Source organism: Triturus cristatus, chromosome 9 (assembly GCF_964204655.1).
Source record: "Triturus cristatus chromosome 9, aTriCri1.1, whole genome shotgun sequence".
NCBI classification, from domain to species: Eukaryota; Metazoa; Chordata; class Amphibia; order Caudata; family Salamandridae; genus Triturus; species Triturus cristatus.
This window is the reverse complement of record NC_140592.1, coordinates 1212533405-1212557544: the sequence shown is the minus strand read 5'-3', so window position 1 is coordinate 1212557544 and position 24140 is coordinate 1212533405. Positions and strand designations below refer to the sequence as shown.

General features: G+C 48.6%; 1 protein-coding gene across 10 annotated transcripts in view; it reads right to left on the bottom strand.

Moving 5' to 3' along the window:
• Window positions 1–24140, bottom strand: part of NUMB (NUMB endocytic adaptor protein) — a 421644-nt gene that overhangs the window by 235327 nt on the left and 162177 nt on the right. Inside the window, exon 1 of one of the 10 annotated variants that reach the window (XM_085627242.1) lies at window positions 14655–14731. The exons of 8 other annotated variants lie outside the window; for them this stretch is intronic. The gene's annotated coding sequence lies outside the window, so the exon portion shown is untranslated. Of the gene's footprint in view, window positions 1–14654; window positions 14732–24140 lie in introns of those variants that run through there. One more of the 10 variants, XM_085627240.1, reaches the window with a different exon arrangement.

Genomic DNA, 24140 nt, shown 5'->3' with positions numbered 1-24140 from the left:
AAGTAACATGTGCATCTGAAAGAAACACGTTCGTGATAGAGTCCCTACCTCAGAATAGATACCCCAGCAATACCAACCTCGGCGGAGGGTCTGCAAACCAAGATCACACCAGAAAGTCTCGGAGAACAGAACGGCCAAAGAAGCGGTGTCTCTTGACTTGGCTGTCCAGGCAGTAGTGCTTGGTAAAAGTGTGCATAGGAGGCCCACGCAGCTGCCTGACAGATGTCCTGCAAGGGAACGCCACGTCCTAAGGTAGTAGTGGCTGCCGTTGCCCTGGTAGAATGGGCACGCAGCCCCACAGGAGGCTCCTTCTTAGCCAACGAGTAACAGGCTTTGATGCACAGAATGACCCACCGAGACATGGTCAGTTTGTGCACGGCCAGACCTTTCTTGGCGCCCACGTAGACAACAAAAAGTTGGTCATCCACCCGGAACGGCTGTGTGCGCTTCAGATAGAACGAGAGCGCACGTTTTGGGTCCAGACGGTGAAGCCTCTCTTCCTCTTTGGAAGGATGCGGAGGCGGAAAGAAGGTGGGCAAAGTGATGGTCTGCCCAATGTGGAAGGGTGTGACAACCTTTGGCAAGAAAGAAGGAAAAGTCCTTAGAACCACTTTGTCCGGATGAACAGAGAAAAAAGGAGGATTAGAAGAAAGAGCCTGGAGCTCACTCACTCATCTGGCAGATGTGATGGCTACCATGAAAGCCGTCTTGAGAGTGAGAAGGCGTAAGGGACAGTTATGAAGTGGCTCAAAGGGAGCGCACATCAGATAGGTCAAGACAAGATTTAAAAAGTCCCATTGAGGCATGATGAAAGGCACGGGAGGAAACGTGTGTGTAATGCCTTTCAGGAAGCAATTAACAACCGGGGACTTAAAAAAGAAAAGTTTGATCTGGAAGCCGTAGATAGGCGGAAATGGCTGAGAGATTACCCATGATAGTCCAAAGAGCAGAGCCCTGCTGGGCCAAAGAGAGAAGGAACAGAAGAACCTCGGAAAGAGGGGCTAAAAGGGGATCCACAGCCTTTGCCGTGCACCATGCTACAAATTTGTTCCCCCTGCAGGCGTATACCGTCTTAGTGGAGGGACGCCTGGCTGCCAGAATAATATCACAGACTTCCGAAGGAAGGTTGAAAGCTGTCAACTATCGCCGCTCAATCTCCACGCATGGAGGTGGAGGCTGGACAGGTTCAGGTGGAGGACTGTCCCCTGCTGCGGCAACAGAATATCCTCCCGAAGAGGCAGCCGGATCGAGGGATCGATCACCATGCTGAGTAGCTCAGGATACCAGTATCTTCGTGCCCAATCCGGAGCCACAAGAATGACTTTGGCCCGATCACGCCGGATCTTTTACAGCACTCTGGGCAGAAGTGGTATAGGCGGAAAGGAGTACAACAGACCGCAGCTCCACTCGTGATGAAAAGCGTCGCTGAGCGAGCGCCGCCTTGGAAATTCCAACGCGCAGAACTGAAGACATTGTGCGTTCTCTTCGGTGGTAAATAGATCCAACCAAGGCTCTCCCCACTGCAGAAAGAGACCTTGCGCCATGTACGAGTTCAGACGCAATTCGTGATCTATCATGCACCTGCGGCTGAGTTCGTCTGCCCTGGCGTTCAGAGAACCTGCCAGGTGTTGAACCACCAGAGAAATGCCCTGATGTTCCAGCCTTGTCCAGAGGCGCAGAGCCTCCTGACATAGGGTCCACGATTCCACCCCGCCCTGCCTGTTGCAGTACCAAATGGCACTAGTGTTGTCCGTGAACACATGCACCATACTTCCCTGGACAGAGGGAAGGAATGCTGTCAGTGCAAGTCGGATCGCCCGAAGCTACAATAGGTTGATACGGAGCCGGGACTCTGCCGGAGATCAGAGGCCTCTGTGGCCGCCCCATCCCACGAGGGACGTGTAACGCCCTGAACGTCTCAGGATCGTTTAACAGACACGATAATGAGGACGCAACCACTTGTGAAGGGTTAGTTATTTTAATGAAGGCAAAAATAATACAAAGAATAAACAAAAGTTATAGTCACTGGAATCCTCCAGGCTAAGTACGTTACCAGCCCACAGCACGGATGGTCCTAACCGTCCTCTGCATATACGCCGATCCCGGCGTATGCCAACAGAGGGCAGAAATGAAATGGCCGACAATGCCAATCGGTAGGCTGTGAGGGGCACGAAGAGTGTTGGGGAGAATCGAGGAGTCAGGGAAACACCCAGCCGGGGTCTCTACCTGAAGGGAGCAGCCGCTCAACCTCTTCCTCAGACTGCACCGGGACGCGGAGTCACCTCCTGGTGATGCGTCACCGATACCCCAATCAAAAGCAAGAAGACTGAACCGAGAGCAGCCGCTCGATCGATCCTGTGGACTTCCGAGTCTGTAACGCGGCAAACACCTCCTGGTGTGCGTTACAGCTGGCAGTCCCTGTATCTCTGGTCGGGCTGGGAGTTACGACTCTAACCAGCAAAAGCGCCACTGCGCTTTGACTCAGCCGAGTCAAAAAGCGAAGCTCAATGGTTGACCGGTAGAGCTTCCGGGTCCTTCACAGGTGACGATGGGGCAAGACACGGCCCAGGGAGTAACGACTCGACCTACCTCCGTTCTTGCCTTACTGGAGCACCACTCCGGAACACTGCTCTTCACGAAGCAGGTACGTCGGTGTAAACACAATATCCGACAGCGTTGTACCTCCCGGTTCCTCCCTTTATAGGGCGTGTTTTCCTTGAGTTATGTAACAGCTCTCCTGTTTACATAAGGGCGTGTTTTCCTTGAGTTATGTAACAGCTCTCCTGTTTACATAACCTCTCAACCGCTAAGCATCCTGGGAGATGTAGTCAGTTTTCGCTGGTTACCGTTTTCCTCCCCTCGCATGACAGGAATTCTTGACAGTACATCCTCCCTCTCAGCGGCTCCCCACGGGTCCAGCGCTGGCAGGAAAACGCCGATGGAACAAGGAGACCAAGCGCGGAGCATGAACCCCTTCAGCCGGTTCCCATGATTGCTCCTCCGGGCCATAGCCTTTCCACGCAACCAGGTACCACAGCTTCCCCCTGCGCCATTTGGACGCCCGTATGCCCGACACTTCATACTCCACCTCCGACTCCACGCATACCGGCCTAGGTGTCCCAGACGGCTTGGAGGGTGCTGGTTTGAGCAATGATACATGAAAGACAGGGTGTATCCGCAATGACTGGGGCAAGCACACCTTCACGTTCACGGGACCCATACACTTGGTAATTCGATAGGGGCCCATGTACTTGGGATGGAACACACTGTTCTTTCGAAACCTCATGTTTCTTGTGGATATCCAGACGTAGTCTCCAGTGCGGTACAGTGGCCCGGGCCTTCTCTTCCTGTCTGCCGCAGCCTTGTATCTTCTCTTGGCCTCTATTAGGACAGCCCTTGAGCGCATCAACGTGTCTTTTATGTGTGCCACCCTGTCCGCTGTGGCGGGAATCCTGTCCTCTCTGAACGGATGTAGAAATGGCAAGAACCTGGGATGTTGGCCATAGTTGCTAAAGAACGGAGATGACTGTGTGGAGCTGTGAGTGGCGTTGTTATAGGCTATCTCTGCAACCCATAGCAAGTCGGCCCATTCTTCCCTGCCCTGGTCCACAAAACTTCGCAGATACTGTTTGAGCGTTTGGTTCAGGCGCTCGGTTTGGCCGTCCGTTTGAGGGTGGTAGCTGGTGGACAGGGCGGTCTTAACATGCAGCGCAGTGCACCAAGTCTTCCAGAATTGCGCAGTAAACTGCGACCCCCGGTCCGACACGATCACCCCAGGTAATCCATGCAGTCGTACCACATTCTTTAGGAGTAGTGACGCCAATTCCCCGGCCGTAGGGACTCTCTTGCAGGGGATGAAGTGCCCCATTTTCGTCAAGTAATCCACCACCACCAGTATTGCCGTCATCCCCTGGTCTACCGGTAGGCCCACCACGAAGTCCAGTGATATGCTATCCCATGGTCTATCCGGGGTCGGAAGTGGATGTAAGAGCCCTTGGGTTTGGCCATGGTCGGCCTTCATGGTAGCACACGTAGGACACTCTTGTCCCCACCTCCTGACATCCACTCTCATGGTTGGCCACCAGAAATGCCGTCCCATGCTAGCCACCGTTTTTTCAAAGCCCAAATGACCTGTGCATGGAGAGTCATGGCACCAGATGAATGCTTGTTTCCTTAGCCTAGGCGTGGGTATCAATAGGCACCTGCCCTTCAGGGGTATCCCGTCCTTCAGCTGCCATTCTCTGTGACTGAGGAGCCACCTCCGCCATGCGAATGACCTGATCCCTCTCTTTATTCCCCTCAGGAAAGTATCCGGTTGGATAACCCCCAATACCATCCTCGGGGAAATGATGGAACGCTCGGTCGCAGGCAATGGTTCCTTAACTGCAGATTGACGGGACAGGGCGTCCGCCTTCCGGTTTTCCGTCCCCGGCCGATATGTGATGCGGAAGTTGAACCCCGCAAAGAAGATCATCCACCGCAGCTGCCTGGGAGAAAGGTGTCTTGTGGCCGTCATGAACTGTAGGTTCCGATGGTCCGTGTACACAGATACCACATGTCTTGCCCCCATCAACCAATGCCTCCATTCGGTGAAGGCGTCCTTGATTGCGAGAAGCTCCTTCTCCGCAATATGGTAGTTGCGTTCGGCGTCGTTGAGTTTGCGGGACATGTACGCAACGGGATGAAGCACCCCTGTGTCGTGGTTGCGTTGGGACAAGATAGCCCCCAGCGCCACATCCGATGCGTCCGCTTCCACCACGTAGGGGAGATCCGGATCGGGGTGAGCCAACACCGGCGCCTTACCAAAGGCGCTTATCAGGGCCTCAAAGGCTGTGTTCGCTTCAGGGGACCAGACAAACTCCTTGGACTTCCTCAGTAGCTGTGTGATTGGGGCCACCAATCCTGAAAATCCATCTATAAACCGCCTGTAAAAGTTGGCGAAGCCAATGAAACTTTGGACGTCCTTCACGCTTTGGGGCACCGGCCATTCTTTCACCGCCTTGATCTTTCGTTCTGCCATCTCCTGTCCCTCTGGACTCCGCATCACTCCGAGGAATTCCACGGATGTGACGTGGAAGTCACACTTGCTGAGTTTACAAAACAGCATGTTTTCCCTCAGCTTTTGGAGCACAGCTTTGACGTGGTGTACGTGCTCCTCCACACTGGACGAATAGATGAGGATGTCGTCGATATATACGACCACGTAGATATCCAACTCCTCTCTGAATACCTCATTCAAAAAGTACTGAAAGGCTGCCGGGGCGTTGCACAGACCGAACGGCATGACGAGGTACTCAAAAAGGCCGAACCTGGTCTTAAAGGTGGTCTTCCACTCGTCTCCGTCCCTCATGCGCACCAGATGGTATGCCCCTTTCAAATCCAACTTGGTGTAGATACGAGCTTTCTTGACCTGTTCCAGAAGTACACTGATGAGAGGCAAGGGGTACCGATTTTTTATGGTTATCGCATTCAATGCCCTAAAGTCCACACAGGCTCTCAGCTCCCCATTAGCCTTCGGGATGAAGAAGAGTGGCGAGGCGGCCGGAGACTTGGACGGGCGGATGAATCCTAGCTTGAGGAGTTTATCCAGGTACCCCCGGAGATGCACGTTTTCAGGCTCCGTCAGGGCATACAGCCTGCCGCTGGGAACGCTGGCCCCTGGCACCAGGTCGATCTGGCAGTCAAACTGTCTATGTGGTGGTAGCACTTCCGCCTTCACCTCATCAAATACATCCTCAAAACTGTGATAAGCCTGGGGGAGAGCCACATCTTTTTCTGCCGCTGTAGCCACCGTCTGACTCCCGCTCTCATCTGCGTCAAGGGATTCCGTTCTTTTTCCACAATGCAGGATGCAATACGGTGACGTCATTTCGATGCGATGTGTTGGCCAATCCACAGAGGGGTTGTGTTTCTGTAGCCACGGCAATCCCAATATGACGCCATATTGGGGCGCTCGGATGATGTTAAAATCGATTTGTTCCAAATGGTTCCTCCATATCTCATCGGAAGGACCCCCGTGTGCTGCCCGATGGGCCCCGTCACCAATCGCCTTCCGTCTACAGCATAGACGTCTTCGGGTACAGCTTTGGGAAGAAGCACTAGCCCTAGCCTGCATGCCTCGTTGTGGTCCATAAACATGCCAGTGGCCCCTGAATCCACCATGGCCACAACGGGTATCCTCTGGTCATGCACTCCCACGTGCACCGTGAGAAACAGGTGTCGTTGTCCCTTAGTGACCGAGTTGGAAAGTGAAGGGATGGATGAGTGACTCCGAGATGCCCCTTCTTTGGTCTGGGAGTCCTCTAGTTTTCCGCCGGTATGTCCACCACGGCTGTTACCGACCGGTTGGCCCGATAACGTGACGTCTTCGGTTTGGCAGGGCATTCACGTACGTAGTGGCCTTTTTTGCCACAATTTAGGCACAATCCTTGTTTACGGCGTGACTCTTTCTCCGTGGCTGTGAGGCTCGCTCGTATTGCGCCGATGTCCATGGGTTCTCCCTTGGATGCGGTGGAAGTTTCAGGACTTCCCACCGTCACATAGGATGGAAGGGATTTTCCTTTTCTCCCATGATCCCCCTTTCTTTCACTTAGCCTATGTTCCAGCCGTAATACCAGGTTGATAAGGCCCTCACATGTCTTGGGTTGAGGGTCAATATGAGCCACGGCGTCCTTGAGCTCATCGCACAGCCCGTGATGGAAGAGCGCCGTCTGTTTAGCAACAGGCCACTTGGTTTCCGCAACCAGCCTTCAGAACGCGTTGAGATACTGCACCAGGTCGTTGGATCCCTGTCTCAACTCAAGCATTTCACGGTCCGCCGTGTACGAGTCAGCCCTTCTGTCGAATACCTTCAGGAATTCCTCGCGAAAAGCACCCCAATCACATAAGATGGGGTCGTCCCTGCTCACCAGAGGTACGGCCCATTGTGCCGCGTTTCCAGCCAAATAGGAAATAAGGAAAGCCACACGAGCCTGACTCGTGGGGAACGCCTTTGGTTTGCACGATAAATGTAGCGCCACTTGTGTGAGGAATACCTGCACTGTGTTAGGATCCCCACTGTACCTCTCTGGTGTTGCCAAGGGGATGGCTACGGGCATTTCCACTACTACCGCAGGGGTCTGGTTCGTGAGGGAGGTGCTGGGCGTGAGCGGGTCCAATTGGATAGCATCCAGTCTGGCTTTCACATCGGCTGTTTCTTGCCTAGAGGCAGCCAATTCAACTTGCACGGTCGCTAAAGCAGCCAGCACATCATCAAGTGTTGCCATGTCTGTTATCGACCGGGAGACAGTTAGTGTTATTAAGGTCGGATATTTTGATCTCAGGATCGTTTAACAGACACGATAATGAGGACGCAACCACTTGTGAAGGGTTAGTTATTTTAATGAAGGCAAAAATAATACAAAGAATAAACAAAAGTTATAGTCACTGGAATCCTCCAGGCTAAGTACGTTACCAGCCCACAGCACGGATGGTCCTAACCGTCCTCTGAATATACGCCGATCCCGGCGTATGCCAACAGAGGGCAGAAATGAAATGGCCGACAATGCCAATCGGTATGCTGTGAGGGGCACGAAGAGTGTTGGGGAGAATCGAGGAGTCAGGGAAACACCCAGCCGGGGTCTCTACCTGAAGGGAGCAGCCGCTCAACCTCTTCCTCAGACTGCACCGGGACGCGGAGTCACCTCCTGGTGATGCGTCACCGATACCCCAATCAAAAGCAAGAAGACTGAACCGAGAGCAGCCGCTCGATCGATCCTGTGGACTTCCGAGTCTGTAACGCGGCAAACACCTCCTGGTGTGCGTTACAGCTGGCAGTCCCTGTATCTCTGGTCGGGCTGGGAGTTACGACTCCAACCAGCAAAAGCGCCACTGCGCTTTGACTCAGCCGAGTCAAAAAGCGAAGCTCAATGGTTGACCGGTAGAGCTTCCGGGTCCTTCACAGGTGACGATGGGGCAAGACACGGCCCAGGGAGTAACGACTCGACCTACCTCCGTTCTTGCCTTACTGGAGCACCACTCCGGAACACTGCTCTTCACGAAGCAGGTACGTCGGTGTAAACACAATATCCGACAGCGTTGTACCTCCCGGTTCCTCCCTTTATAGGGCGTGTTTTCCTTGAGTTATATAACAGCTCTCCTGTTTACATAAGGGCGTGTTTTCCTTGAGTTATGTAACAGCTCTCCTGTTTACATAAGGGCGTGTTTTCCTTGAGTTATGTAACAGCTCTCCTGTTTACATAACCTCTCAACCGCTAAGCATCCTGGGAGATGTAGTCCGTTTTCGCTGGTTACCGTTTTCCTCCCCTCGCATGACAGGAATTCTTGACAGGACGCATCCGTCACCACTGTGTGCTCCGGTTGGGGAAGGGAGAGGGATCTGCCATTGACCCAATCGCGATTCGCGAGCCACCACTGCAATTGTCGTGCAGTGCCCTCCGAGATCTGGACATGATCGGACAGGTTGCCCTGATGTTGTGCCCACTGGAACTTCAGGTCCCACTGAAGAGTTCGCATATGCTATCTGGCATGTTGCACTAGCAGGATGCAGGAGGCCATCAGGCCCAGGAGCCAGAGGGTCATCCTGACTGAAACCCAGGATGGAGGCTGAAAGATCAAAATCATAGCCTGAATATCCCGGACTCGCAGCTCGGGAGGATACACCCGAAACTGCGTCGAATCCAGAACCGCTCCAATGAAGGGGAGTTTGAGAGGGACTCAGGTGCGACTTCGGCATATTGATGGAGAACCCCAGCAAATGCAGGAGGTAGGCCGTAGTCTGGAGGTGGGAGACGACTGCCTGGGGCAAGCCCGCCTTCAACAACCAGTCGTCGAGATAGGGAAAGACTGGAACCCCTGATCTGCGCAGATGGGCTGCGACCACCGGCATCACTTTCGTGAACACCCGAGGGGCACTGGTAAGGCCGAAAGGGAGCACGGCAAACTGGAAGTGCTCTTGCCCTACCGTGAACCGGAGGTAACGCCGGTGGGCCGGCAGGACGGGGATATGAAAATATGTGTCCTGCAAGTCCAAAGCTACCATCCAGTCTCCGGGGTCGAGAGCTAGAGTCAACATCTTGAACTTCTCCTTCCGGAGGAAGCAGTTGACGTTCCTGAGGTCCAAGATGGGACACAGGCCCCCTTTTTAGGTCTCGCCTAGCTATTGCGTTTACGCAATCGCTATGCGAGACTCTAGTAAGAGGGGCATTTCAAAGTGCTCCCAAAAGTGGATTGCATGACGAGCACGCGCACAATCACGTGCATCGTGCCGCCATGCAATCCGTTTGGGGGAAGCGCTTCAGCCCACTGGCGCGTGCACGTGTAGCCACAGCCTCGGCATCATACTTCAAAGGGTCCGCTCCCACGCCTGGAATGCGCTCCCCCGCCACAGCATGCCGAGAGATTGTTTCCTTATGGCGCCTCTCACAACTGTCCCTCCCCCACCACAGACTAGTTATTCGTGTCTCAGCTTTTCAGTCCCGTGTATGTTTCTCCCAAAGAGTATAGTCTCTGTGACTGGATTGCATCGCTGCTTCCACAGGTTGCTTTTCAAGCCCTAATTTTATCTTTTGTGTGAACCTCTCCATTACAGTGTGCTGTATTTTTGAGCCACCTCACTCCTGAACGTCTCTTCCACTGTACTCCGTATTGCTCTCAGTTCCCAGACTGTTTCTGTCCACGCTCCTCTCTCATTCGCTTGCCCATATGCTTCTCTCCATTGCTTTCCTGACCCATGCACTCCATGTTGCTTCCTCCAGCCTCCCCCGTTGCTTTCTCATCCCTTCCAGAATTTCCCCCTGTTGTTTTTGCATCCTGTCCTGTATTTCTTGGGCATTCCTCTTCACTCTCCTCGTGTTTCTTCACTGTTCGGCCCACCCTCTCCCTTGTTGCTTCCGCTCCTCCCACCATCGTGGTTGCTTTGCTTTTCACCCTCCCCATGATGCTTCGCTGTTCTCCCAACCCCCCCTTGTTGCTTCTGCTCGCCCCCGCCTACCTGCTTTAAAAAAAATACTTTTGCGTGATTTTGTTTTCTTTTTAGTTACTGATCTAACGTGTATCCGTAATTAAAATGCATGGCATTTTGTAAGGGCGTGCATGCGTGGTATGTGTTACACCTGCAAAATGTTACCTGTTGCTGCTTAAAATGCTTTTTTTTTAAGTATAAATATTAGCCCCACTGCACAGCATTGCAGATCATGTGCAGCATTGCTAAAAACCATTGTCAAAGCCAGTAGGTCACAAAGAAGAGACCTATTGGCACTGCCAATGCTTGTATTCCACGTTGGCAGCCACTTGCAAGGAGTCAGGGTGGGAGCGAGGGGCCTGCCAGGCACACTGGGAAGATGTGGCGCGCACAACAGTTTGTGTACAGGCTCTCACCTTGGGCTGGTGGACGTGGAGAGCGCATGTGTTTAAAGGATTGATTCACTCACGGGAGACATCCTCATGGAACTGACTCACCCTGTGGCACCCAGCATACACACGTTGGCAGATGAGTGTGCCAAGGTCCAGTAAGCGCTTCTAGGTGGCACTTGTTGCTGGGCTGTCCAATTCAACCTACAGTGCCAGTAAACGTTAACAGCAGCTATTTACCAGCCCTTTTAATAAATCCCTTTAATGCCGTGGCACTGCTGGATCTAAGGGCAGAGTATTTCTGCACTAGTGCGAGACTCAATAAGAAAGTGCCTTAGGTCATGGTTGCCATCTCTGCCTTAAAGTGGCAGTTGCTCTTTTTTACTATGCCTGGCAACTGCGAGTTCTGCTACACTTTGAACCCAGTTTGGCCCTTGGGGGCCCTTTTGTAGTTTTGCCTCGGCATACGGCGACCTTTACTTTAGTCTCCCATTATTCCTGTGACCTAGAAGATTTGCTGATTCCTCAGAGCACTCTTCTTTACCTTTTGACCACTGGAATATTTACTCTTTCATTTTACGTGCATTAGTTCAGTTGTTTTAATTGAAACAAACAAAAACTACAATTCCCAGAGTGCACTGATTTGTCAAAAGAAATACCAAGAGGGCCAGCGTAGCGTCCTGGAGTCGGTGTATACTCATCTAGCAGCCCTAAAAGGACGCGGAGCTAATTGGTTTACCGTGATGTGAGCCTCTTAACTGATTTAATAACTGGGCGGTAAGTAACAGACTGTGGCAAAGTCTGTGGCAGATGTACTAACAAGCATTTGCAATGCAATAGGTCTCGCATTTATGCGAGTTTGAGCTATTGACATTGCAAATAACAATGCCTTTTAATTTTGCTTTCATTTTAAAAACATAAATAAAAGGCATTGTCATTTATAATGCCAATAGCTTAAACTCGTGTAACTGCGAGACCTATTGCATTGCAAATGCTTGTTCCTTCTTGGGAACCAGAAAGTAGTGGGAATAACAACCACGTCCAATTTCTGGCCCAGGAACGCGCTCGATGGCCCCCTTGGCCAAAAGGGCCGCGACTTCCTGCTCAAGAAGCGCAAAATAGTCCCCCACCATGCAGTGGAACTGAGGTGGCATCGTTGGAGGGGCAGTTTCGAAGGGGAGGGAGTAGCCCCTTTGAACGATTTGCAGCACCCACCTGTCCGAGGAAACGGAACGCCAGTGGGGGAGGTGATGGCGAATCCTGCCACCCACCGGCGTGGGGTGAACCCCAAAGCTCGGACTAGGAAGGCTTTGAGGTGGATGCTGCGGGAGTGGAGGTGGCCCCCTGTCCCGCCACGGCGGGAACCAAGTCCGCGGCCGCGCGGAGGTTGGTTCTGCGCAGACTTGTGGCTGAAAGGACATGTCAGGGCGCCCCTTCTGTGGCCACGAAAGGAACGAAAAGCAGACGTGGCCGGGCGTGTGGTGGAGACCTAAGGACTTGGCTGTAGCCCGGGAGTCCTTAAAACGCTCCAGCGCACTATCTGCCTTAACGTCAAACAGGCGAGTGCCATCAAAGGGCATGTCCATAAGAGAACTTTGTACATTGCCTGAAAAACCAGTGGACCACAACCAGGCGTGGCGACGGAGGGCCACTGTCGCGGAAATCGCCCTACCCAGTGAGTCCGCGGTGTCCAGTCCACACCTGATGGCAAACTTTGCTGCATCTTTCCCCTCAGCAACAGCTTGGGAAAGCACTGTCCGAGCTTCCTCCGGACACTGAGGCAGCACCTGCGCAACCATGCCACACAGCGTGGGAATAGCGGCCAAGAGGCATTCGGTGTTCACCGACCGCAGCCCTAAGATGGCAGTTTCTTGCCGAACAGTTCCAGCTTCTTGGATTCCTTATCCGGCGTAGCGGTAGGAAATGCGCTCTGGGAAGTTGAGGCCTGGATGACCAGGCTCTCCGGGGTTGGGTGGGTAGACAGTAAAGCAGGGTCACCCGGGACCGGGCGATGGCGCCTGGCTACGTTCCCATCCACGGGAACCCCGTGGCTGGTCTAGACCAGGTGCCCATCAAGACGTCAGTTAAGGCCTCATTGAACGGCAGCAGGGGCTCTAAAGAGCTTGCCGCCGGCTGAAGCACTTCAGTGAGGAGATTAGTCTTGAGGGTCACGGTAGGCAGGTCGAGGTCAAGGGCCTCAGCTGCTCTACGGCGCACCACAGTGTATGTAGCCTCCTCCTCCATGGCCACCGCAGGAGGAGAAAGAAAACCAGGGTCAGAGGAGAGGTCAAGGACACTGGCATCCTCTAACTCTTCTGTCCATTCCTGTTCCGATTCGCACTGCCGTGCAAGAGGATCCTTAGACCCCTCCCAGTCGTCCCCTTCCTCCACTGCCCGAGGAACAGGCTGCGGAGGTGGGGGAGGGACAGGGGAATACAAATTGTCGAACGGCGCCGGACGGCATTGGTCCAGCTCAGTGTCCCATTTATGGTCCCAACTAGGGGCAAAATTGTCCGGAAAACCGGGCAAAGGCGGTGGCGGAACGAACGGAACCCACTGCGGTGTCGGGATCGGAGCCACGGGCGGCGCCAGCAGCGGAGCCGGCGGCAAGGGAGGGCCCTCAACTGGGACCGCGGGGCCCGAAGGCGCGCCGGCAGGTTCCAGAGGCCTGAAGAGGCGGTCCCTGGCTGCAAGAAAATCTTGCACCTGGGCAGGAGTCAACTACGGACCCGGATAGGGCAGGTAGGCCGTGGGACTCACAGGCTCCAATGGAGCCGCGGGGGTGGTACCCCTGCCCCCTCGTCCACATCCGGAGACCGTCAGGAGGACGTCGGAGAGCAGAAACGCTTCTTCGACGACTTCTTAGGTCGTCTCTTACCCGATTCAGAGTGTGAAGACTTCGACCATGAGGAGCGATGATGATGGCTCTGCGATTGGTCCCTCGATCAACTCCTGGACATTGAATGGCACGGAGACGACTGCCGGGCCTCTAGCAGCTTACGGGACTGCTCCCGTAAGGCCTTCGGAGCCATGGCCAGACAGTCGGAACATGACCGGGAGTCATGGTCGCGCTCCAGACAGTAGAGACAGACGCCATGGGGGTCGGCCACCGACATCTTGCGGCGACAGGCCCCCGCAGGACTTAAACCCAGGCATCCCTACATGCCAGGAGTCAAAGATTCAAAAGGAGACGACAAAAAGTCTCAAAAGTATAGTCAAAAAGTGAAAACCAAAGAAAAGAACAATGGAACCTTCTCACCGTCAGCACCTAACCCTAAATTACTCCCAATTTTTTAGTCCCTTGCGAATTTTATCAAGGGTGTATGTGCACACAGAAAAGCACCCACAGTTACAATGCTTGTTCCTACAGGAACTCAAACAATTAAAAACAAAAGCACAGGTGCACCACACTGAGTCAATCAGGTCGGTTAGGACAATTCTATAATCCAAGTCCAATCAAATAAGAAAGAGAGAGTTCCTTGATATCATCTCTTTAATCCATTTTCATGTTAGGAACACAACACAGCCGACGCGTTTCGTCCAGATACAGGACTTCTTCAGGGCTGTTAAAAAATATATATATATCTTCCCAAAAATGCCCATGCAGGAATGCAAAGTCATATCATTTAAGCACCACATATGCTACAAATTTACAGACAGATGACAAATAATGTATTTTTCTCTTCTAGTTTGTAACATCACATGTTCAAGGTAAACATCAAAGCAACAAATAGTTTTTTACAAAAGATTTTTTACAGACAATCTATATTTCCATTTGATAGGGGCCAACATTATCTCACAAGATTGAGAGAAGGAAGCATAACATATCATTATATCATTTCAAATAATTGATTATACTAGCGTAAACCTATTAATATTTATTATTTATTTTTTATTTATAAGGAGCTTGTGGTAACAAAGATTACAGCAAGTCAGTGTTGGATTATATTCTCAATACTTTCATGACAAGAACAAGAAAATACTACTACCTAATGTGATTGAAGAGAGGGAGTCAAGAAGACAGCAAAGGGACAGAGGAGGAGGTGGGTGTACAAAAGAACACTGTGATCTAAATCAGGAGGTAAATATTCCTTATGTTCACATTTCCCCTCAAACATAAAGACAATTGTTAGAGGTGTAGAGAGACCCTATTCTATGTTATATGGGATCAAAGTGCGTTCAGAATAGCAAGAGCCATGTGTGAAATGTATATCCTAGTGGTAGCTTGGCCACGTCCTACTTAGAACAAGATAAATAAAAGATACCACTTGATCAAATAACAAACTGGTAGGATGTGTACCTACCGTTGAGTGCGGAGGAAATCAATGAACCTCCATAAGTGGTGAGGAATGTACTGAAGATGGATGTCCTTTGGATCAGATCCCAAACCAGGAATATCTGAGATATAAATAATACAATATATGTTCAGTGCCCCTCTACTAGGTAGTCCCCAGTAAGACATACGTAATGGCAAGTGAGACCCATGAACATCATGAGATGTATATAATATAACCCAGGTCTAACATGGTTGTACCAACGGACCGATTCTTTGGTGCCCATAACGTTCAATGTCCACTAAGAACTCTTACCTATAAACCAAGTCCGGATGTTAAGGATGAGTGATAGCAATCTCCTTCCAGGTAGAGAAGAGACAATCTGGAAAAGAGGGGGAAGGAGGGAGGTGGAGATAGTGATTGTGAGAAGGTGTTCTCACAAAACGGATATAAATACTATCAATGTTTATTATATGGGTCTCCCTTATCCTCATGGCTCTACCTGCGTTAGGACAAGGAGACGATAAACAGAAGGAATGAGGGGAAGCAATGGTACACAGCAGAACTAGCAGCTTACATGTATCCTATATTTAAGGTTGACAGTGATTACGTCTTTATGCAGCATATATTTCATCGCGTTTAAGCGGTATAGACTTATCCGAGACATGAAGAGAAGTTGACACGAGCGGGAGCAGTCTATATGCATCCCATGTTTAAAATTCAAAGTGCCCATTAGAATAGACATGGGCAGGATGTAACTTCATATCACATAACTCACAGTAATCGGGAAATATAACCCATACCTAAGGACAAGAATTAAACTTAAATGTAAATACCCACGCTACCGTGTGGCAATAGTATAAACAAAAAGTTTATATTTAGGTAGCAAAGACTCTAGCGTACAGGGAGTCACAACTGGCCCGATGTAGAAAAAGTAAACCTAAAACTCAAAGACAACGCTCCCCCCATAGTGGCGCCTACCGTAATCTAGTAGTCACGATCAGTAATAAGAAGCAGCAGCAAGTCTTCCTCCAGTCAGGATGAATCAGAGAGCCGTTCATCCAGATTAAATAGTACGGGGAAGCCACTGAAGTGGAGACACCTGTGTGGGCTTCGCAGTATCCGTGCACTCCAGGTCACATGATGCAACATGTAAACCGAGCAGCCATCTTTGAATATGCAAGCGTTGCCCAAGTGTTTCTCAAATAGGGGATTTTCAAACCATGTATATATGGGATAAGAGATAAAAGCCCAATAAGTAGTATTGTGTGTATATCTAATTAGAACTCTTACCTTTTAGAAATCGACATTAACTGTATTAAAGACGCAATGTGTATCCGCTTCAGATCACATGATACATCATGTATAGGGGCGGCCATCTTAGAGTGTGCAAGATTTATATAAGATCTGTTCCATTATATATTTTTTTGAGACCAAAAATGCGTAAAACAACAAAAGGGGAAGCCCAATAGCTGACATTATGTATATGTAAGGCTTATGCTCTAATTACAGATTTGCGGCCAAATTTCAATGAGATAATAAGCAGAGAGCCCAATGAGCAGAATTATATATATGTGTAAATTTATGCCGCTATTTTCGAACCCGATCGAATGATTCATCACTTTCAAACGCGGCCATCTTATAATATGCAAACAATGTGTAGGCTCTTCTCTATTGGGTATTGATGGGGCCAGATATGCATAGAAAGGAAACCCAAATGCTACCAATATATGTGTCATATGAATAATGCTCAACGTTTGATCGGGTCTTATCATTAGTCTTGATAAGCCGAGTTATATGTGTATTACCAGCCCTAGATTCATAGGGCCACACCTGGGATATAACCTAAAAACAGGATCACGTGGAGAATCCATTATATGAATAGTGGGTTTACTACAAATATTCCCACTATCTCTTTCATGCCAAAACTTCGTAAGAAATATGTGGCAGCCAACTTGGCCTAATCCACATAATGATATTATATATTTTACACGCCGATATAAATTAGAGATCGGCATAGTGGCAGTCATACTCTCCATATAACCATAAATATGGTAATATCTTTATTGGTAACTTACAAGCCCATAGTAAGTACGTAGAGGCAGAACAGACCACACACCTCCCCAGGTGGCCAACTTCCAAAACACACGGGATTTCCAACGATAGAGAGACGGTAGAGAAATAATGTGGTCAGTAAGGTCATGTTAACGGTATAATATAGATATACCAGAGTAGAACAAGGGAAGCTCCTATAGAATCCTCAGAGCTCCATACATTGTCAGGGAAAGGCTCATCAATTGTCTTAAGAGCTCCTAGGGAATCCTCAAAGTTCCATATATGATTAGGGAAGGGCTCGTTATATATCTTAGAAGTCCCTTTCTTTTTCTGAAAAACTTCTAATCCCAGTCGAAGAAATGATTGACCCCATATCTTAATGGTCCTGAGAGGATAAAGATAGAGAAGAAAAGAGAGGATGAAAAAAAGATAAAGGATAACGTTACAGGAGTAGTATAACTAGTGTTATCATCCAAACAAACAAAGAGTAAAAGGTGATAAAGACACGGTTAGCAGGTCATTAATTAATAATCATATTTCAATGAACAGTAAGGCATGTACAAAAGAGAGGATCATTATTCAAGCCAGGGAAAAATCAAGGTATGTTACAAACATGATCCCATGCTTGTTAGAAGTGATGCATAGCATCAGGGATTTTTATCTCTCTCTAATTACAGGAGAATAATAGATCGATATAGACAAACATTGGTATTATCATTTGTTTGTATATGGTCGAGACATTGGACCACCAGATTCCCCATAATCATATAAATAACAGACTGCCAAAGAGAGTTATAAAGATCTATAGTAGGCCAGCAGTCTAGGCCTAGAGAATAACTCATAACAGAGATGACAAAAACCTTGATGTATGTATATTGTCAGCAGGGTAGGGTCCAATCCTTACAAAAAATAGTGCATTTCATCGTCACTATTATGACCCAATTCAACACTTCTTAGTTTATATATCCAGCCTGCTTCCCTCTTTCTTAGAGCTAATTCCCTATCTCCGCCTCTTGGGTGAACCGGGACATGATCTATCCCTATAAACCAAAGTTCCTCTTCACTCGTGTGATTTTCCTGCATGTGGAACGTAAGGGGATATCTAAGGTCCCCATTGCGGAGTGCTCATACATGTTCCTGTATTTTTATCTTCAAAGATCTTAGTACTGCCCACGTAGATCTTATTACAAGGGCAGCCTAATACATATACTATATACTTAGAATTACAGTTTATTAGATGTTCAATAATGTACTTGCGTTTGGTGTTATAGCTGAAATCTTTGGTTTTATTTCTACCTATTTTACAGACACTACAGTCTTTACATGTGTAAAAACCCGTCACAGTAGAAGTAAGCCAAGTTTGCTTTTTTGGGGTTTGGATGTAACCTAGGACATAACATATCTCTCAGATTTTGTCCTCTTCTATAAGTTACCTTTGGTTTCTTATATAAGATACCCTGTAGGCTTGGTATATCTGCCAGTAGGTGCCAGTGTTTTCTAAGGATGTTATACACCCTACTACTTCGATCATTGAATTGTGTGCTGAAAGAGATAGGGGCTTTTCTACTCTTCTTATTAGGTTTCACTGATAAGGTATCTGCTCTTGACACCTCCATCACTTTTTTATGTGCGTTACTCAGTATCTTTTTGGAATATCCTCTCTCCAAGAAGCGTTTTTCTGTCTCCTTGAGATTGGAGACAAAGGTCTCTTCTGTGCTGCAGTTCTGTCTCATGCGGATCATCTCCCCGTAGGGGATGTTTGAGATTACATGTTGTGGATGAGAACTCTTGAGAGTGCAACATAGAATTACATGCCGTGGTCTTTCTATGTGTGCGACTCTGGATGTAATTATTTTGTATAAAAAAAGTCACATCCAAAAAATCAATTTCCTCCTTATTGTAATTGATGGTAAACCGGTCATCTGTCTGAAAATTCGTAGCATATGTGGTGCTTAAATGATATGACTTTGCATTCCATAGAATATGACTTATCGTTCTATGTTTGGTATGTTTTTGTTGCAAGTATTTTTATATATGTATATATATGTATTTTTTAATAGCCCTGAAGGAGTCCTGTATCAGGACGAAACGCGTCGGCTGTGTTGTGTTCCTAACATGAAAATGGATTAAAGAGATGATATCAAGGAACTCTCTCTTTCTTATTTGATTGGACTTGGATTATATAATTGTCCTAACCGACCTGATTGACTCAGTGTGGTGCACCTGTGCTTTTGTTTTTATAGTCAAAAAGTGACTAGGGTACGTGCTTTAACCGGATCTGCGCTTGCTGGCGCGGAAAAAGAAAGACCTGACGTCAGCGCGCATGGGTGGCACCTAAGTAGTCTCTGTGACGTCATCTCGACGCCAGCGACAGACGCGGAGCCGCACAACGCCACCTTCCGACGCACAGGGGCACTGCTGACGAAAACTTTCCGGATCCAGTCTGACGCCTGGGGATAAGGTAAGGAATCTATCACGAACATGTTTCTTTCAGATCATTCTATTTGGGAGTGATAAATAGGACCACATTATAAATGTCTTATATGAAAATGTCCCATTTGTAATTCCAAGCCAATTCATTAAAGAAGGTAAAAATGACAACCCAAACAAAAATCAATTGCACTCTGATCACGCACTCAATTATAAAATGTATCTAAAGGTGAAGATGAAGTTCTGCATTTACATTCAACCCTCTGGGGATCTCTGTACTCATCAGTATAATCAACTTTGACTCAGATCTCCTCAACATCAATTCCCGATTTCTCCATCTCGGATTTTTTTAGCAATGTACTGTCAAACCCTCTCTTTTGCCATCATGGGTTTTCCGGATAGGTTTTGCCACTGTATAAGAAAAGTCGTTGTTCTTAATTGCACAGAGATGTTGTAATATTCTTAATCTCAATTTATTTATTGTGCTTCCAACATATCTTTTGCCACAACTGCATTCCAAAGTGTAAACAGCATAGGCAGTTCATTATCTTCCTTTTCTGCCCATTCTCAAGTTCATAACCAGATTTATTTACATGAGGCTAAACACCCAGTAAATTCCTTCAGACAGAGGAGCCTTGTTACCTCAAATGTTTGTTTATACCTAGATCTGCTTCATCTTTTATAGCTCACAAGCAAACTGGCTTGCACTATCTGGAGGACATTTCAGATTTAAAACCCTTTTTATTATGGAAGTCTATTTGGGCAAAAATCAAAACCAGTTTTATAAAGTCTATCATACAAAAATGCCTTACATTAGACCAGGTTATTTAGATTCCCTGGTTGCCCTATATAAATGATAATTTTAGTTTGTTTGATCTGCCTGTTTTGAGTGACCACGAAAGTATCCCTTTTATTGAGAAGAGTATAATTAAGGCCTGTTTTACAAATTATAGACTGGAGCGAAGAATGTGTGAAGAATCCAAAAAGCAAACAGTTATGACATATACATGATTTGTCAGACGGCTGACAATCATACCTGATCTGGATAACCAATAGCCAGCAGCGTTTTGTCCTAGGCAGACTGCGGTTGGGCACCGTTCCTCACTTGGTTACCTTTACGGATATGAATAAATGTCCTAAAAGTAATACCCTCTACCTGTGATGGTGTATCGACAAAAAGCATGCAGCACTTTATCTTATTATGTGGTGTATATGCTGGTTGGAGGAGACATTACTTAAAACTAATTTCTATTGCACAAAATATCAGGGATTATAAAACCGTTGTATGTCATATATTCGCACTGGTGTACCCTTTTGTATGTTTTAGTACTGCAATTTATATTTAGAGCGCTATACACCTCAAGAAAAGCATTGTATTGTAGTTCAAATTAACAGACGATTTGAAAAAAAAAATAATAAATAACTTATAACCAACGTTATTAAGAGACTTGCGGCAGGACACATTCTAACAGTTCAAAAATTATCGATGCACAGCATTACAGCAGTCCAATCATCAGAATTAGAAAACATTACACAATAAAAGCGACGCTCCATAATAGCCACACCATTTCCCTCATATTCGCTCACGCTTCTGAGGACAGCCACGAACCTTGAAAATCCGTTTCTTCTGGTGAGCGCACCAGTCCATCCCTGTGTGCCAGTGCCTGACAGTCGGTGGCTTTGGTAGATTCCACACACAAGCCACATCCCGTTTGGCGACCAAACAGGCAATCCCCAAAAAGAGATGCTCAGCTCTGGGGCCCCCAATCGTCTCCATCAGCCTCAATAGGTCCAGGGTGCGGCCCAGGACAGAAGTACTTGACCCACTCCCTCCCAGAAGGGCTTCAACACTGGATTCCCCCAGGCCATGTGGGAAAAATCTGCTGCTAGAAGTGCACAACGCCCACACACTGCCTGAGCATCGAGCAAGTGCTGTAAGCACCTCTGGGTGAGATACGTCGCATGCAAGTAGTTAAATTGAACCAGACGCGATTAAATCGCGAATTCACGAAGCACCATACACACCTCCCTCCATTTCTCTTCACCCAGATCTCCCACCCAGTTCGCCCATCTCTGCCGGGTCCTCTCAAGACCATCAGGGGTATGGATGACCAGTGAGCGGTAAATCAGAGGTTGCCCCTTTATCCAACTGCAGTAAGAAAGCCTTTCCTTCCAGCGGACTGAATTCATGTAGCAAGTCATTCAGGAGCTCGTGAGTCTGCAGGGCGTGGCGTAATTGGAGGTAACGAAAGACCTGTGAGTTGGATAGGGTATACCCAGTTGTTGGGTCCAGAAACGACACAATGCTACCTCCCCTGTAAACATCTCCCAGGTAAGAAATCCCCATTCAGTCCCAGGGGACAAAGTCCTTCAGGGTCGAAAGCTGACCAAGCCACATTCCCCGCCATGAAGGAGTCATCCCAGTGAGAAGGGGATCCCAGCCAATGAGCCGAAGAGCCGTCCTCCAAAGGTGGGAGTCACCCGTGTACAAGAAGGTAATGTGGTGGGCAGACTACCTCCATACCAAAAACCTATCAGACCATCCAAACCCAACAAGTGAATTTCCAACAAGTGAATTTCCAGGCAATACGCCGGGTCATACTGCCCCTTGAACGAATCATTAACTGGCACCAAGTGAGCTGCAAGGTAGTATAGGTAGATATCCGACACATGCAGGCCACCATCAAAAGGGGGATCTGTGCAGTGAGTGAATGGCCACTTTGTGCCTACCACCTGCCCAGACAAAGTGAGAGATCTTGGCTGTCAAGGAGTGGAACCATTTGCGGGGGATGGGGTAGAGATAATTGCCCAGAGTGTACAAATAAAGTGGCAGGCAAACCTTTTTTTATAAAGGGCGGTGCGCCCCATGTGGGTTCAATGGCAGATTGCCCAGCAGCCGAGGTTGCGCTCAAGCCTCAGGTCCTGCCCCCGGAAATTAAGGGCCCAGGCCAGGTCTTGGAGTGGTCGACAAGTGAATCCCTAAATATTTGAAGGAACTGTGCCAGGTAGGAATGTTGGGACACCAAGCCCTCCCCGGGGCATCACCCTTGACCTCTGCTAGGCAATACTTGCCTTCGTTAACCTGGAGCCCAGACGCCTCACCGTATAGCTGAAGAAGTGTCAGACACCAGGGCCTAGAGAGCTGGGAATGCTGCAGAAACAGAAGGATATTGTTTGTATATAACGCTATTCGTTCCTCAAACCCACTTTCCCACCATCAACTCCAAACCTGGGCATTGCAGCGTATAAGCCGTGGCATGGGTTCTATCAACCAGGCAAATAACAGTGAGGACAGCGGACACCCCTGGTGTGTACCGCGCTCAATAAACACAGGGGACAGAACCCCATTTAACATGGACCTGGGCAGTTGGGGTATGATAGAGAGGACTGATCATTTGGCTGAACCCTCCCCACCCCCCCCCCCCACCCCCCCAGCCCCCCAGCCCGACCACTGGAAGATTATCCATAAAATGCTAAGGCACTGTATCAAAAGCCTTGGTGAAATCAACTAACAAGAGGGCCAGGGTGGCATTGAGGTCCTGTGCCCAAGACAGCACCACAAGGACCCTCCTAATACAATGGTGCTTGCTGCAGCCCAGCATAAATCCACACCGATCTGGATGAATCAGATGTGGTAACGCCCAGCCACGTCGCATGCACTTTCGCATAGTGCCAAGGCGCCATCAGCACACAGCTCCACTTCCACTCTTGCCCAGTCGCAGAAGAGCACCACAGCTGGGTCCCACCAGGAGTTATCGGGGAACCCTCACTGTGGGCAAATGAAGGGGAGTGCCCATCATCGCTTGCCAGGCCGCCGGCATCCACGTCTCCTCCACTCTACTGCAGTAGCTGGGCCTGAGCAGCCACACACCTTCCAGGTCATCACTAAGCCCCCGTCGGGGCAGGATTCGCCCCCTAGACCAGAACTCCTCCCACCGGTACGGTTCCACCTCACCGGGTCTCAGACTGCCTCACGCCGCCTAACAGGTGAGACGGGCGATCCCACCTAGCTCGGTGGCTCCACAGCAGTGTGCCACCCCCGCAGTAGCCCAGCAAGTCTGATGCTGCAGTTAGGCAATCTCTCGCAGGATCGTGGACAGCTCACTTGACATTACAGGGCACTGCAAGGAGCACTGGTACCCCACTGCTCAGGGAATTCGATGTTGTCAGGTAGGATGGCAACAGATAAACATCAGGCGAAGGGAGCACCCTTAAGGCTCAACCGTCATCTTGGCCGCGTCAGCCACGCCACCCCTCCACCAATTTTTATTGCTTTTAAATGCTATATTTACTGGTGAAAAGTTTTATGATCTTTTATGTTATCAGCATTTGTGCTGAATAAAGAATTTGAATTGAAATGGATTTACACCATGTTCACGCGCTTTACATTTAAAAGACTTCTTCCAAAAGTCACTTTGCCTCCAACTGAGCCATTCACAAGTATCCGATTTTATGTTTGACATATAACTCTGTGTAAGTAAGTCACCCAAGGGGGCTACTTTCCTATAAGTTATTTGTAGTTGTTCTGGTAGGAGATCCTTCAGATGCTCATCTGAACTTAGTATGTATATGTAAATATTTATATATTTTTTTTTTTTTAGAAGAAAGCATGCATTCCAAAAGGAATCCTCCGTAAACCTGGTTTATTGCAGTGATTCGAGAATTCAAAAAGTCCTGACTACTCTTTTTTACTCGTTAGGACCCCCTCCAATGTCTCTTTTGGGTAACCACTTTTCTTTGAATATTGCTATCATGTTGTTTCATTCTAGATCAAAAGCTTAATTGGTGTTGCAGTTGTGGCGTGCTATAAAGTAGTTCTCCATACGGAATGCCGTGTATTAATGATTTAAGATGTGGATTTCATGTTTATGTTTCTAGTTGGTGCAAACATTCACTATACGGGAATTTGTAAACTAGTTATCTGGTATACTACAAAATGGCCACCGCATTCATATCTGGATGTGATACTGTTTCTACCCTCATCTTTGTTGTTGACATTTTGGGGGTTATATGGGAGAACATTATAAGTGA